Below are 8252 nucleotides of genomic sequence, written 5' to 3' on the forward strand. Positions count from 1 at the left end.
ATACTTGATTTATCATGTTTATTAATATAAGGCGTTACCATTATTATTTCAGTTTCTTTTCTGTGTGTATAAATAAACTGTTTATAATAATGTCCTAAGAATAATATGATTATTCTTAAAAGATCCTTAGTCAAGTATTATTGTTAGATAGGAAAACGATAATGCATTAAGACTAACATGTAGTTGATTGATGAAAAAGAGTTATCATTGATATGGAATGTCAGAATCGATGCATGAATATGTGTGTTAGAGAACAACATATTGGATTGACTCATTATGAGTATGTTTCCTGGATTATTATGTAATTGTCACGACATTACTCATAGTGATTAATATGTATATGATCCTCAGACTTGAGATCATCATAATCCTAACATCGTGAGTAGTATATTTTGATACAGTCAAACGTACACCGTAACTGGTTGTTCTATAAAGGCTGATGTTGGATATACCACAATCGATGTAGAGGGATATGGTTGGTCGATATAGAATAAGTTCCTCCTATATAATGGGAGTAATATCTTGGGCCACTTGATTAAGTGAGACTAGAAATGCATAGCCATGCTCAAATAAGTTGATATGAGATGTCATACTTATTTGTATATTGTAGTCGGCTTAAGGTATCAATGAACATGAAATGGACTATACAAGTGTGACTATTCCATGACTTGTGTCCAATCCAGAGATAAAGGACTTAAGGATTATTACATAAAAGGTTAATCATATAAAAAAAAAGGTTATGTCGAATCATGATCTCTTGTGACTTAGGTAGCAATGATGCATTGCTAGATGCCACTCATTGTTTATAACATTGGAATCGTTCTAGTATTACTGCTAACGTTACAGGAACCTACAGGGTCACACCCTATAGTTGAAATGAACAAAATAAACCATAGTTGGTATTATTTTTGGGTTTCGCTTGAATTAAATTAATTATAGAACTAATTTAATTTGGTAATCAAATTTCCAACACATTATGTACAAGTTTGTTGTACGCATAATGAGGACATGAATTTGGTTAGCATATGAATTCAAATAAATATATGGTTTACCGAAATTATATTATAATTAATGTAATTATAATTTTCGGTTTAAAATATTATTATATTTATTTAATTCCTAAAAACCCTAAAATAATAGGATATAAGAATCCTGTTTTTCTTTGTTTTTAGTCTAGCAGCCGTCAAAGAAAAATTACTTTCAAAACCGTTTTGGGGATTTCTTCCGTTCGTAGTCAACTGGGTGGATTACGTAGAGGTTGGAGTCTCGATAGATTGCGGCTTGGTTCGATTGTAGATCAGACTACACATTGTTGAGAAGTTGCTATCTACTCAAAACAAATTAGGTAATTTCGTAACCCTTTTTCACCCCGATTCGTTTCTCACACATGGATCCGTGGTTAGGGTCGCCGATTATTAAATTTTTCCGCTGCGTCGTAGGGGTGCCGGCGATCCAACATCTAGATCTACCATACCGATTGCGTGATCGTACAAGTTCGGGGGTAGATTCCGGTGAATTTGAAGTTGGTAATCAGTTTACCAACAAGGATAGTTTTATTGGTGCTTTGAAACAACATAGCATCAAAAACGGTGTTAACTACCACATCGTTAAATCCAAATCTGATAAGTTTGAGGCGAAGTGTGCAGTCCAAGACGGTACATGTTCATGGAAAATCTACGCCTCGTTAAGGAGAATGACAGGATTGTGGGAGATTAAAAAGTACAAAGGTCCACATACATGTGCTGCAGGTATAGTATTGACGGTTTCTGAATAATACTTTTATTATGCAATGTTGCATTATTTAATGTACTCGGTTTATAGGTGTTTCACAAGATCATCCTAAGATGGATTCAGCTATGTTAGCTAGCTTAATATTGCCCACGGTAAGAGCAGATCCCAGGACTTCAGTGTCGATGTTAATTGCCAATATCCGTAGTCAAATGGGGTACACGCCATCTTACCGCAAGGCTTGGATAGCTAAAAAAAAGGCGTTGGAGAAGATGCATAGTGGGTGGGACGCCTCATATAATGAAATATGGCAGTGGTGTCAAGTGCTAGAGAGACATGTCCTAGGTGCCATCATAGACCTTGAAACGGAACATGCGTACTAAAACGGCCGATTGTTACATGGATGTCCAGTGTTCAAACGCCTGTTTTGGACCTTTAAGCAATGCCAAGACACATTTCCATACTGCAAGTCGTTGGTAATTGACGGTACATTTATGTTCGGTAGGTATACTCATCGGCTATTGCTTGCAGTGGCACAAGATGACGGTGGGAGAATTCTTCCAATTACATTTGCAATAACACCGGAGGAGTCGTTTGATGACTGGGATTTCTTTCTCTCTAGGTTAAGGAGGCATGTGTGCCCCCAACTTGATATCTGTGTTATTTCAGATCGGGCACCGGTATACTAGTTGCATTTGATCGACAAGGAAGCTTATGGCAGCGCACACACCATAGATATTGCCTAAGACACGTTGCTTCGAACTACTACAGACAATATCCATCTAAGAGCGAACGATGACAATTGACCAACATGGGTATTTAGTCTATATCTGTGTTATTTCGTTTGCCAATTTGAATTAGTTTTATTGGTAGAAGTGGTATAAATTATTCGCTATGATCTTATATTGGCAGGGTATGAAATAAATAAAGATCGTTTTCACGAGATGTTGGCAATTTTACGTTCAATTAACTGAGAAGGGGCGACTACCTTTGTAACATACGTTTCGAACAGTAGGCACAAGCATAGGACGGTGGCCTACGATATGGTCATATGACGTCGAACCTGGCTGAATGCATAAATTCTGTTCTTAAAGGAACGCGCCATCTACCGATAACATCGGTTGTGTGAGAGACATATTTTCGTTTGGCGACACTATTTCCAAAGTGAGCAGCAAGTTATACAAGCCAGATGCAGGGAGGACATGTATGGTACAGTAAGGTAGTTAAAGAAATTAACAAGGCTAAGGCGAGGGCAAACACCATGCACACAGTGTGTTACGATCGAGACAATTTATGGTTTCGCGTAACAGAGTTTGACAGACCGCACCAAAGTGTTGTTGGCGGGCAATATCGTGTACACTTGTGAAATAAGACTTGCGAAATAGGACTTGTGACAGAGTATGGGCCTCGTTGAGGGGCTGCCTTCGTCGTCTTAGATTTAGAGGCCCGCGCATTTCCCTTTCGACACGTATTTACTGCTGCCTGTCCTCTAGCGTCAGTAAATACGGCTTGCCATGGATCCTAAACCATGGCATGTATTCTGGAACGCACGCTAACTCCGGAACGATGATTAGTTCCCGAGTAGGTATATATTCATACCGATCTTCCCACATTTCCACGTACTCGGACCAGTATCTCATCCAATCCGTATTCAATTGCCGACTTTGTGTTGATCGTCAAACACCTCAGGATCCACGGGAATCGGTTGTCTACATCCAAACTGTCGTAGCACTCTGTCCGTCTGGTGCGGCTCCACGGTTGCGTAGTTGATCAACACGACTTTCACGTGCCAAGCTTGTGGATTTTGTAAGAACTCTTCCGGGATTACTGCCCGAATTGCCGGATCCTTGTATGGTGTCCATTGAAACTATATGAACATGATAGAAATATTAGTTATATACATAATACTAAATACTAAATACTAAATATCAATCGACTAGCGAATGTATGGAAATATCTATTTTATTTAATACTTACTTGTGCTTCCGACCGTTGGTCCAATAGAAGCCGTATATCTTCAAGAGAGGACAGTAATCGAGCATGACTTGCCGGATGGTTCCACCTAATTAAATAAATTTTTAGCATACTTTTATTTTTAAAAATCTACATAATAATTGTAAAATCTAATATAAAATTTACCTCGTTATGAGTGGGAATGTATATGGGTAGTCTACTCGAGGACGTAGAAATAGAAAGCGAAACCATGCCCACGACTGCAGTAGTGACAGGCAACCTCCGATTTTTGCTCTCCTCGGTCACGTCGCCCCGCACATCTCCTGATATAACATTGCCAAGATAGCAGACCCCCAACTCAATTCACCGGCTGCTCTAAAATCAACGAGTTTCAGCAGCCATCTTAGATGTACGCGGCTCCGTGACTTGTCGGGCATCAGATAACCTCCAATTAATTGAAGAATGTATGCCCCAGCATATCGGATTCTTTCAATTTCGATTGAATCTTCATCCGGATCAAGGAATGTGTCACGTAACCAGCCCATCTCGATCTTACCTCCCTCCATTTTTTCCGGAATAGCGCCCAAAAGCTCGTAGCACACCGCCCCCCAATCGCTAGATTGGGTAGACCCGGTGACTGGGTACCCGTCCACCGGCAATCCCTATAGCAGACTAACATCTTCTAGAGTAATAGTGCACTCTCCATATGGAAGATGAAATGTGTGCATCTCGGGTCTCCACCTCTCGAACAATGCACTGATTAGTTTCGGGTCCACCTTGCATCCCTGGCCTACCGTCACCAAGTGCCAAAAACCCGCTTCCCGTAGGTAGTTCTCTACCAACGGTGATGGAGGAGCATGCATATTCCAGATATTACATTCCAATACCCGATCTACAGACTTTTATAACAAATAAAAAATTAATAATTATCTAAAAATGCATAAATAAAAATTCTTAAATAATATTTAAAAATTAAATTTAATACTTACCATTTTCATTTGTTCCACCAATATGTGATGCTTATCAAAAAGAGTCAATTCTCCGGCCATTGCTGAAATCATACAAATTTTTACGGTTTAAAAAAATTTAAAAAAATATTTTTAAAATTATTTAAAAAAAAGGAGTTAAGAGAAACTTAAGAGGAACTTGAGAGAAAATTGAAATTAAATATGGATTTAAGAGAATTTTTGAAGGAAATTGAGAGGAAATTGAGAGGAAATTTGATAGAGGATTAGTTTGTGAAAAAAAGGGGTGGGGGTATTTATAGTTTTTTTTTACCGTTAGGGGGGGCAACAGTTAAATTCTTGACCGTTGGAGCACTGTTCACGCGCGGGGCAAGTCGTAGCCAGCAAATCGCGCTGACGTGGCCGCGATTTCCTGGCACGTCCCCTAACATCGCGCTGACGTTGACGCGATTTTTCGAAAAATAGATCATTCCGGTAAATAATTAAATAATGGGCCCATTTTGATAATTTTAAAAAAAGGGCTTTTTTTGGTAAAATGCCCATTTTTTCCTTTTTCCTTATCCAACCTTTTTCCATTTAATAATAAATAAATGGTGATATATTTTTTTGAGAAACATTCAACCGTGTTATTTGATAAATTAAGTGCTATTTAATACTGAATTTATATCATAAAATTATCTGGGATATTGTGTTTTACATTTTTTGATCTTTTAATAAAAATTAAGTATCAAATATTGAAATAATATTAGTTTGTTTCAATACCAAATAAGATAAATATTTTCTATCTGTAATGATAGAATTCGTTACTACATTCTCATATCCTTTCTCAAAGAATATTAACAGAAACAAAATATTTGGGCATGCACCACATTTGTAGTTAATAATCTTTCACATCACATTGATAACATAAGTTATCTTTTAACCCTTAAAGAGTTATCTTGAGAACTCACATTATTCTCTTATTTATTACTATGTTCCCACTTTTAGTGGTCCATAATTATATCTTTTATTTTTTTTATGTTTGCATTCACTTTGGGGAATGCAACAAATCTAGTAGGACAGACTTCTAAATGCCTCCATTGATTCTTCATTTCATAATCACCATTGCAAACATACGTGGATTTCAAATCAGAATTTATCTATTCATGTTGTCATGATTAGTTTCCAATTATAATAAACATGATATAATAAATAAATCATAGTCAAATATACCTGAAAATCTTTAACATCATTGTCATCACCCATGTAAGGATTATATAAAAAAATTTTTGCATAAAAGGGCATAAAAAATTTAGAGATTTATGTGTACTTGAGTGATTAAAGGCTTTGATGATTACCCATAGTACGTAGGCTTCAATTGAAATAGAAGCAGCTCTAGGAGGCAATCGACAATAGCAAATGTTAGGATATTTTTTGTGACTTATGGAGAAAATAATTAAAAAAGCATCGTGCTGATAACGTGTTATAAAATAAATAAACAGAAAGTAAAGAACAAAGAGAATGAGAGAGCAAAAAAATAGCGTATTTTATTGATCAATCAGAATATTTATAATGCTTCTCCAAAGTCTATATTTATAGACATAAGAAGTATAAATAAAATAGAACTCTACTTTCTAATTACTATTAGAATTTAAAGTATATCAAAACTTATCTTGATCTTGATGGACATCTACTTAATAAAAAGATATTCATAACAATATCAAAAAAATTTATTTAGAGATTTTCATTTTTAAGTATTTTTTATTTTTTATTTTACTTGAATAGAAATAAATTCTTTGGAATTTTTTAGTTATATATTAAAATTCAACAATTTTCAAAAAGAAAAATGGAACAAAAATAAAAATGTCACATTGCAAACAAAAAGAAGGGCAAGTTTATAATGTTGATTTAGTTAATAAACAATTAAAGTGTTACTTAAATATGTTTTTTAAGATAAGTGTTAGTTAATTATTAAAATTTAATTTTAAGAGATAAAAATTATTTTAAGTCAAACTTTATTTTTTATATAATTTATTAAATGTTAAAAACTTATTTGAATATAAATTAAATTATTAAAAAGTAAATAATATCATTTAAATAAATAGTAAAATGTTAGTGTGAATTAATTGTTTACTTTTTTTAAACAAAAATATTTTATTTTGAAAAAATAACAAATATTTGTATATTGTTATTAAATACTAAATACTCCAACTTAATATAAACAATGCAATTGAAGGTAAACTTCTTAATATTTTAAAAATAAATATATTATTCAATTATACTAGAGGTGATGGGCCTAAAATTTTACCCAACTCCGATGCAGATAAAAACGTTAAAATCTGAGTCCGGTCTGTATTTATTTTTTTAAAACTTTTTAAATATATATAATATATCAAAAATGCTAAAAATAGTAAAATAAATATTTTTCAACAAATTAAAAATAAATTTTAAAAAATATGTATACTTAAATAACACTAAGATAGGTGCAACTTAATAAGCAAATGCCTTTAAAATAATAACAAAATTAACAATAAAACAAGTGTTATACAATATCCAAACTATAACAACAAAATAGTAATAACATAATAGTGAAATAGTAGCAAAATAGGGAGAAAACAACAAGAAAATATCATTAAAACAACAAAAAAAATAACAATTTTTTTGTCCTTTTGTGAATTCAGGCCGGGCTGGGCCAAAAATGGCTTACTCAAGGCCCAATCTATTTTTTAAACGGGCCTTATTTTTTTGCCCAATCCCATTTTTCGGGCCTATATTTTTGCTCAAATCCTCCTACTTTTCGGGCCAAACCGAGTGACCCGACCCATGAGCAAGTCTAAATTATACATAACTCTTTTAATTTTATAATGATTTAAAAAATAGTTAATATTTTTTTAGTGAAAAGAAAACAAAGATTACACTAACTTAAAACTCTAGGAACCCCCTTCGGTGGATCTTCAAGGATTATCAATCCCTCTTCTCTATCAAAGGTCATTTTAGTTAAACAATCAACCTTATTATTTTCTCTGGGAATATACTGCAAAAATTAATTACCAATCTCCTCCAACTTTTGACGTATTCGCCTAATCAATGCATAATTCTAAGATGACATAGAACGTTCATGGATAGCTTTAGCTGCTTCCATATTGTCAAATTGGATCAACACATTCTCGAAGTTCCTACTCAGCATGATATTCAATCCATCCAAAATTCCTCCTAGTTCAGCATCAAAGACTAAACACTTACCAAGACATCTGTTGTAGCCATAAATCCACTTACCTCCCTGATATTGCAAAACACCACCTGAAACAGCTTTATCGGAATAAATTTTAACAACACCATCAAATTTTAATTGAACCCAATTATTGGTCCACACAAATAGTTAATATTTAAATAAAAATAAATGAATAAATTCAAGTCCTACCAATTAATGCACATAAAAGGACTTGGTAAGCTAAAAAGTGTACGTTTACATGTATATGATTTCAAGCATGCGATTTTCATAAATAATTAAATATGAAGTATAAATTCATATTGTAAAAAAATTTAAAAATGTAAAATGCAATACTAGCATAATTAAAATTTTAAATAGAGAACAAAAATAATTTTGATTCAATTAAACATAATTTC

Source organism: Gossypium hirsutum, chromosome D04 (assembly GCF_007990345.1).
Source record: "Gossypium hirsutum isolate 1008001.06 chromosome D04, Gossypium_hirsutum_v2.1, whole genome shotgun sequence".
In the NCBI taxonomy this organism is placed as follows: Eukaryota; Viridiplantae; Streptophyta; class Magnoliopsida; order Malvales; family Malvaceae; genus Gossypium; species Gossypium hirsutum.